Source organism: Ruditapes philippinarum, unplaced genomic scaffold, assembly GCF_026571515.1.
Source record: "Ruditapes philippinarum isolate M1 unplaced genomic scaffold, ASM2657151v2 ctg848_1_1_1_1, whole genome shotgun sequence".
NCBI lineage: Eukaryota > Metazoa > Mollusca > Bivalvia > Venerida > Veneridae > Ruditapes > Ruditapes philippinarum.
The window spans coordinates 52,293-61,846 of NW_026860662.1; the positions used below are offsets into that span (position 1 = coordinate 52,293).

General features: G+C 32.9%; 1 long non-coding RNA gene across 1 annotated transcript; it reads left to right on the top strand.

Annotated features, from left to right (window-relative positions):
- The first annotated feature begins 8,167 nt into the window (after positions 1 to 8,167).
- Positions 8,168 to 9,552, top strand: LOC132712936 (uncharacterized). The gene is made up of 3 exons (XR_009623383.1): positions 8,168 to 8,252; positions 8,861 to 8,987; positions 9,455 to 9,552. It is a non-coding gene; the product is annotated as an uncharacterized LOC132712936 (long non-coding RNA).
- The last annotated feature ends 2 nt before the right edge of the window (positions 9,553 to 9,554 follow it).

Below are 9,554 nucleotides of genomic sequence, written 5' to 3' on the forward strand. Positions count from 1 at the left end.
CTTCTGAATTAAAAATTGTTAATGGACGAATTGGTGATGATGAGGGAATTGGTCGTTTGGCTTACTTGTCCAGGGGTAAGTATCTCGAAGCTATCGTTAGCATAACGACTATCGTATACCTCTCGTTAAGGTTTTCACCGCTATCTCGACGCTCTCGTAATTAACGAATAATCGTTTACATGTCCAATTATTAACGGATGCCTAGAGGTAGTCGTAAGGCTCTCGTTACTATCATTTTGACACAAAAGTAAGAAAGGTGCGATTTTAAAGTACATAAAAAATGAGAATTATATCATTTTATTGATAAAAAATGATGAACCGACATAAATATAGTATTGTATTTCTTTTTCTCATGAATTTTCACAGGCCCGTTATAGATTTTATTGTGTAAATTCACTTAAAGAACTCTTTAATACAGTTCCATAAAAAATATCATTGATTATTTGAAAGAGATAAACTTGTTTCAATGGATCTAATTGGCTCATTTTTTATTGTCATTTACAAAGTTTTACATAACATTTTAAGCCTATTTAGCATTCGGCACGATATGGCCAGTTATGAGTTGACGACCCGTAAAAATCCAAACAAACAAATTTTTTCTCACATATCAAACATATGTAAACTGTAAAGCCGTAAAGGTTCTTTACAGTTTAATTTAAGACTTATATTTGAATGCGGATGAAAGAAAAACATATCATAACTTAAACAGCGAAAGGAATAATCTCCGTAATGTGTAATTTTGCACAAGAAAATATAAATAAATATATGCATACATCATGCTGAAAATTCAACAAAATTCAAACTTGTTACAGAATTATATTTTGAAAAGTAAACTGTGACGTATTAATTACATCATGAAGAAAAGTGCATCACATCAGCTGCAAAAATCGGTACCAAAAAAAGGGATGTAATATATAGAAATGTTGTTTGTTTATCATTTCATAGTAACAAATATTTCACTCGCGAACACAAGTTGTTATAATTTAACTCGTTATATTTTAATTTATAATACAACAAACATCCTTTGTTTAAAACAAAATGAAAATTTATCCATATTGATTAACAGCAGCCATGTATATATTTAGTAAAACAGAGTTTTGACAGGTTATATGGCCGTATATAAACGATAACCCGATCTGCCAAGTGAGAGTTATATTGCAAACAAAATTATATCGGCCATGTATCCTGTTAAAAATCTTTATAACGAATTTACAATACTGCAGAAAAAGAGAGATTTCTTGATAAATTGACAGCAGCTGTGTATATAAACTATATAAACGCCAATTAAAATTGACTTACCAAACTTGCATTAACAAACGTGCAGTATTATAAAAGATTTTACTATACTGCACGTTTGTTACATCACTTTTCATTGGAAAATCATGACATTTTTATAGTTTTATATACACTGTTTCTGGCAATTTTCTAAGAAATCTCACTTTTTTTTCTCAAAAAAGGGAAGTTCGCGGTTTTATGAATTCGTTATAAATATTCCTGACATGTAAAATGGTTGTAGGCAATATAACCATCGCCTAGCGGGTCGGGTTATATTTCCAAACAGTCGTTTATATAGGGCAATATTACCTGTCAAAAATCTTTATAACTAATAATATAAACGTCATGATTATTCAATGAAAATCGACTTTACATATTTAATATATATTTATGCTTATGAAGTCATTGTTTTGCTCATGGCGTCTATGTTATGCGCATGACGTCTTTGCAGCTGTGGGATTTTAGAAAGAGTTGCTGTACATATGTTTGTCTAAAGGGTAAAATTTTATTATGTTTCGTGAAAATATAGTCCACATTTCAGTCAAACAGAGCGACAATGAAAGCAATATTTTCAAATTTGAATATTGACAGTATACTTACACCCAAAAATAGCCTGAAGATGCCCCCAGATTTTTTGACTGGTATTGATAAGAAAAAATCCGCCAGAATATTGGCTTTAACTATGTAAAGTGTTTAAAATATCTGACTACACTGGCAGCCGCTGCTGCTTTAGATCTTCAGTCTCTGCGGTTTTATATACAGTCGTTCTTCCTCTGTTTCTAGTATTGCAGTTTCTATGTTAAGTTCCCTCCCCGCCCCTCAATTTAAATCACGCCTGTTTTATTGGAACTTTCAACAGGGGTAGTTCCATTGACTGTTCTCTTTTTAAAGGAACCGTTTTCGTAGGTTTACCACTATCACAATTGATATTATCAAGGCAATCGGGATTTTCATCGCGAAACAAGTCTATATTGTTAGACGACAGACCGGCGGCTCCTGCACGTGTCGTGTGATTGTGTTCCGGTTTAGCATGATCGTAACCTTATATTCACCTTCGTCTACGCAAAATAATGATTCGGTGAATATTAACAAGAGCTGTACACAATTTTCGCGGTACATGTATTCAAATAACACAACGCAATCGTTAATAACTAACGAGTAAGCAACGAACGATTGCTTAACTACTGCTTTCGAGATACCCGCGCTAGTCTCTCGTTAACCAACCCTCCGTCAATCGTTAGCACGTTCGTAAACGCAAATATAACGATAGCTTCGAGATACTAACCCCAGTAACGGTAAAAGTGCCATTGATTACGCTATTGCATCATTATACTTATTTCATATCATATCTGACTTTATTGTACATGATTATTACACATTTTCACAACATGTTCCTGTACAGATAAATTTTAAAGTTAATTGTATAAAAAAAGATAAACATGTTAAATACAATAATGTACCCAAACTTATTTTGGATAATGAAAAAGTTAATGACTATAATAATGTTCTATTAGATGCTTTTAGTAAACTAAATAACATTGTTAACCAAATAATTTCCTCAAATATCACAATTAGTGAAGATGTTGATAATTTTGTTAATGTACTGTATAATGCTGTAATTTTGGTAATGTAAAGTATAATGCTTGCGTTTCATGTATTTGGTGTAAACAAACCTGTGTACTGTAATACAATAACAATTAATAAAAAGCATGATCATCCGTGGCTCACGAGCGATAGCAAAACTGCCCGACATGAGTTAAATAGAGCAAATCGTTGTTTAAGGACAAATGAAAATTATCTTGTGGTTATTGATAAACGGAGGTATTATAGAAAGGTAAAACGCAAAGCAAAAATTTTGTATGAGAGCAAACAAAAAAGTGAATAGCATAATGCTTCAAAAAGTAGCCCTAAGAAATTTTGGGATCTTGTACGTAAATATAAGAAGCTAATGATTTTTATGAACATTTTAAGTCACTGTTTTCAGATACTAACATTTTTAGCGACCAAGATGTGGAAAATACTGTTAATGATGAAACTTTTGTACATGCTATAGAGCAGTTAGATTGTGAATTTTCAGATGATGAATTTTATAAAAACGTCAGAAAAGTGCTGGTGAGGATATGTTAATTTCCGAAATATTTTTAGACTCTAAACATATTATTGCACCTTTGTTATGTAAATTGTTTAATTATATGTATAGTAATTGTGCGTACCCAGACTCGTGGACCAAAGGCATATTGGTCCCTGTACCTAAAAAAGGAGATCCAAATATCGCTGATAATTATAGAGGTATTATGTTAACCAGTATATTTTCTAAAATATTTTCTCAACTTTTAGATACAAGGGCCAGAAGTTTTATTGAAAATAAACAATTATTAACCGATTGTCAATATGGATTTCGTCAGAATCGTAGCACTATAAATTGTATATTTGTTTTGCAAAGTTTGATAAATAGAATTTTACATCAAGAAAAAAGAAACTGTATTGTGCATTTGTAGATTTTAACTAGAAATGTGTCCATAGGACACGGGTGCCCCCACCGCGCCACTGTTCTGTCAATTTTTTTACTAAGTCAAGGGAAATAACTCTACAAATATTTGATAAATCCACAAACGAAACCCCAAGTGCAAATCTAAAATATGCTGAGCAACCTGCCCATAAGGTTTAATGACTATGTCAAATCCAAATTGAAAATTGCAAAAAATTTCTAAGTGAAGGGCAATAACTCTAAAAATACTAAACGAATCCAGACAAAAATACCTGGTGCACAACTGCAAATGCTGATCAATATTCCTGTAAAGTTACATGACTCTAGGTCAAATACTTTTTGAGTTACGTGCGACACAAGTTGAAAATTGCAAAATTTTACTAAGTCAAGGGCAATCACTCTGAAAATACTAAAAATATCCACACGAAAATACCCAGGTGCACAACTACACATGCTGATCAACATTCCTGTAAAGTTTCATAACTCTAGGTCAAATACTTTTTGAGTTACATGCGACACAAGTTGAAAATTGCAAAATTTACTTAGTCATGGGCAATAACTCTGAGAATACTAATAATATCCAGACGAAAATACCCAGTTGCACAACTACACACGCTGATTAACATTCCTGTAAAGTTTCATGACTCTAGGTAAAATTCTTTTTGAGTTACGTGCGACACAAGTTGAAAATTGCAAAATTTTACTATGTCAAGAGCAATAACTCTGAAAATACAAAAAAAATATCCACACGAAAATACCCAGGTGCACAACTACACATGCTGATCAACATTCCTGTAAAGTTTCATGACTCTAGGTCAAAAACTTTTTGAGTTACATGCGACACAAGTTGAAAATTGCAAAATTTTACAAAGTCAAGGGCAATAACTCTGAAAATACTGAAAATATCCACACGAAAATATCCAGGTGCACAACTACACATGCTGATCAACATTCTGTAAAGTTTCATGACTCTAGATCAAATACTTTTCGAGTTACGTGCGACACAAAAGTGAACGGACGGACGGAAGGACGGACGGAAGGACGGACGGACGGACGTACGGACAGACGGACGGACGGACAAGGGTAAATCTAAATGCCCGCCACTAACGTGGGGGCACAAAAAGGCATTCGACCTTGTGTATAGAAATGGAATATGGTTTAAGTTGTTGAATTATCAGATGTTGTCTTAATTTATTAATATATTAAAAGCTATGTATCGATTAGCTACAAGCATAATTAAACGAGAAAAAGCATGATAAAATGCATGCTTGTCGGGATTGAGAAGGTTTATAAAGCTCCGCAAGATAAACTTTCTCACTAACCGGATAAAACTTCCTCATTCCGACATCATCCATGTATTCTCTATATAATAATGAAAACGGGCCCTTGTATTTACACCAACAGTATTGAAGACGGGCCCTTGTATTTACACCAACACGATGCTAGTGTGTAATGTCTTAAGTTTGACACCGTCAAACCCTTTGCTCCTAAATATCTTTTTGCAAAATATTAAGCTATGATTTTCGGAGTTAATTGATTGAGTAATTTAAAGTCTCATCAATGTACCCACTATAACAGTGACTTGCATTTATATACATTTCTAATCCAAATAAATTACTAACATCTCAATATTATGATGTACCTTCTTCGACATTGAAATTACGACAGAAGTCCCAAATATCTGAAAACAGTATCAAATAAGAAAGAATAATGTATGACAAAAAACTGCTCTGTTTACGGCAATAAAATATTCAGTCTGTCTGTCTTCTTTCAAACGAGTCTAGTGTTGGATTAGAAATGGAAATCCGTATAGTGGCCTCGCAAGTTTGTTTTGTTTGTTTCATTTTACGCCTTTTCCAAACAGTATTTCAGTCATATAGGCGAGTAGTTTCCTAACCATCATTCCAGGAGAGTTACACCAGTACTAGACTACCTTCCTCCGTGCTAAACTACCAAAACATTTCCCGGGGAGCGAAGCACGACAGAGAGGAACCTGGCAAGTAATCGGACGAATGGTTTTTCAAATTCTGAAAGCAACCGTACATTGAAAAAACTCCAAAAGTGTTAATTTCAGTGTCAATTTTTCTTAACCAATGTGCTCTAACCGAAATTCCCTAATTTTCTAATACTTAGAAAGTTATTCTTCAAAGAGTCATGAGGGTATTAATCGGTGCTAGAAGTCGACGTAATATGACATTTTTGAGAAACCGAAGTGAGAAATTAAATTATTAGAAAAATATAGTTTTTTTCACAAGGACCATACCGAGAAATCTTTTCATGTAAGGCCACCTCATAAAGATAAACATTTCTTCAAAGAGCGACTTTTACTGAACTATTTTACCTGTATTTAAAACTAAATCCGCGTAAATTGCCGTGTATAACTTGCTTGCAAACGGAAGTTATAGTGGACACTGGTGTGTATACTGTTCTATAACTATCCTCATCCAGAAATAATTAACACTATACATGTACTTTTATAATCTTACCAAATATAATTATGCTATTAATTGTATTTATTTTATGAATAATTTTTATACATTTCTTGCACAGAAATTAATTTATTCAAGTGTCCCAATTATCAAAACATAACTACTTATGATCCCCGTAGGATTAGGATGAACAAATTCTTATTAAATATCTAAGCTCAAGGCCATTTAACTTCTGATAAGCAGATTTGTTTTTATAGAAAATTGTTACTTAAGTCATGTTAACCTGACCTACAGAGCGGACCATTTTATTTCACTGTTCCTTCTTTTAAACAAAGACGTCGACCAGGTCAGGTTACGCATCTAATTATCTAATCTGTAGACATAGTGGCTCCTTGCTAGAAGATTTCAGGAGTTTACGATAAGTAGAGCCCAGTTGTCAGGCTTTGAACAGTCATATAAGTTGTGCAGTTTTCAACCATTTGATTTATATTTCATTGTTTTCTTTAGGGATTCTTATTTCTCTCTATTTTATCGCCACATCAGCGTTGTTTGTGCCGTGTGGAGGCTGTAAAAAGTCGCCCCGTACATTCAATCAGGGATGTTATATTTCCGATCCTTAAAGATCGTTCAGCACAAGATTATTGATGTGCTTGTGGTATTTTTAGTTTCAACTTTTAGGCATTTTCTAGTTGGGTGGTTCCAATATTCCTACTTGAATAATGTTGAATCACCCTTAGGATATGTTGCCTGCTTTTTAAATTTGTCTTTTGGCGTCTTATCTGTGATACGCAGGCTTCATAACCTCTGATCCCCTTTCAAAATTCCATTTTATTTAGTTCCGCCCATTGTTTTCTCGTTTAGGGCACACGCCTTTTTTTACTTGGGGACAATACGCCGCTTTTCATTGAATGGCACGGAAGAAATAAGAATCCCAAAAGAAAGCCCAACACGGCACAATTGAAAATGTTGCAGGCTCGGTTTGATTGAGCCTGTTCATGGACGGTACTGTCAAGTGCAAACTACCGACCACGCCCCCTAGCACCGGCTTAAGCAGAATTCAACATTTAAACATGAAATAGTAAAATTTTGAATTTAGAAACATCCGCAGATGTGTTCATACGGCAGTTATCATGGAACCTTCAATGTGACACTTCCGTGCCATTCAATGAAAAGCGGCGTATTGTCCCCAAGTAAAAAAAGGCGTGTGCCCTAAACGAGAAAACAATGGGCGGAACTAAATAAAATGGAATTTTGAAAGGGGATCAGAGGTTATGAAGCCTGCATATAAAAAGCAGGCATCTTAGCCTAAGGTTGATTCAACAGTATTCAAGTGAGGAATGTAAAATTACCATCGGATAAAGATCATTAGCATGGATCATGATATGCATTATAAAAAAAACAGATGTTTTACCTTAACCCCTTAACAAATGAGGTATCCATGCGATCAATATCTGTGGATTTGTAAGTGTACCAAAATAGCCATACTTTAGATGTATTAATTTTGCAAATTATCATACGTTTTATTGTGGCCTATTAAAATTACTTTGGCAAGGCAAATGTTATATCTTGGCCAATAAGAAATTCGTTGGAAGTGTCAAGTTATAATTAAGTGTCAAGTTATAATCATTAAATTATACTAGAATCTGACAAGATCAAACTTTTAAAACTCAGGACTTGAAACCTAGTTTTAAAAAAGGCACCAAGGCAATTACATTATTAACAGCAATACAAAACAAAAATACAAAACAAACAAAAAACACAAAAAAAACCCCAAAAAACAACAAAAAAAAGAGAGAGAAAAAAAGAAGAAAGTAAAAAACGAAAAGGGTAAGAAAATAATAAAAAAAACGGACGCAAACAATTAAATAAATACGCCGCAGTTCCTAAATACCTAATTATGTCAAATTATGATACAAAATAATCAAATCCGCTTTTCAGCGATTAAAAGGGTAAAATCTTGAATAGGCAAACGGAGTTGCAAGAAGAAATAGGTAATTTTGGTGAAGATAAATATATATGTAAGGAAGATGTATGGAAAGAGATATGTACAGTGTTAAGGGGTAAGTGATATTTTGTACAATAAAATGACTTCAGAATTTAAATCTATGTGACTGAATTATTTACATGTTTAAAAGTTATGCAGGTTTCGTGAACGAAATCATTGCGTTGAAACTCTTAGTCTTGCTCAGCATAAATTCAACGACATTATAACATAAAATAAAACAAAAATAAACAATTGGTTACAAAGATATATAAAGTTTTATTGGTGTTTATAATTAAATGTTATTAAAAGCAGGTGACTGTTTTATCATTTAAATCATTTAAGGTAGGGGCGTGTGTTAGATGACAGAGTGATTATGTCTCAGTCAAATATTCATTTCTACACATCATGCACATACTTAATATTGATAAAAGGCTGAGTTTAGTGAACTTAGCTTGCCTTATAATCTCCTGATGTCTCTTCTTTTTTTAAATACAATTTCATGTTAAATGTTGTTTAAGCGGTCGTAGGGGGCGTGTACTGCTAACAGCTTGCACATTTCTGTACCGTCCATAAACAGTCTCGATCAAACCGAACCGGTAACATTTTCAAATTTTCAGTCGTTATTTCCCTTTTCTCAATATTGTTGATCTTCTTTTTTCTTTTTTTTTTCTCTCTTAATTTCAGATTCATAAGATGTTTGGTTAATGTATGAATTATGAACATTTTAACCTTACGATGGTGAGATTATTCTTCACGCAAGATCAACTCATATATGTGATTCTCTATCATCTGATAGTGTGTACACATTTAGGTTTGTAATTTATTTCATCTCTATCATCTGACATTGTATATATACATTTATTTAGGTTTATTCTTTATTTCACGTCAGTCATAAGTTTTAACAATATTTTATTTATAATCCATACATTTACATAATAAAGTACATTAAATAAATGTTACGGATTGAGTAGGAAGCTTGTAAAGCATTTTTTTTATTTCATCTAAATCATTAAGACAATGATATATTGTAATTTATTTTATGTTTGTGCCATTGTGTTAGTGATCATTTACTTCTTAGATCTCATAATAAATTGAAATGTATTGTTTCATACAATATAGCAAATACTGTCTTAATTTTAACTACTTAGTTCACAAATATAGATAAATACCTTGATATGCTTTGTAGTTTTCAATATTAATGCATCTGTTTATTATTGTCACTATATTACTAACATGTTATATTCACTGTATAATCTTAGTTTTAACATTGTATTTTAGTATGGAGCCAGTGCACACCTAATAATTATGCGAACGTGTCGACAACAACAACTTATCGGGAGTTAACCAGTCCTGGATATCCATCAAATTATCCAGCGTA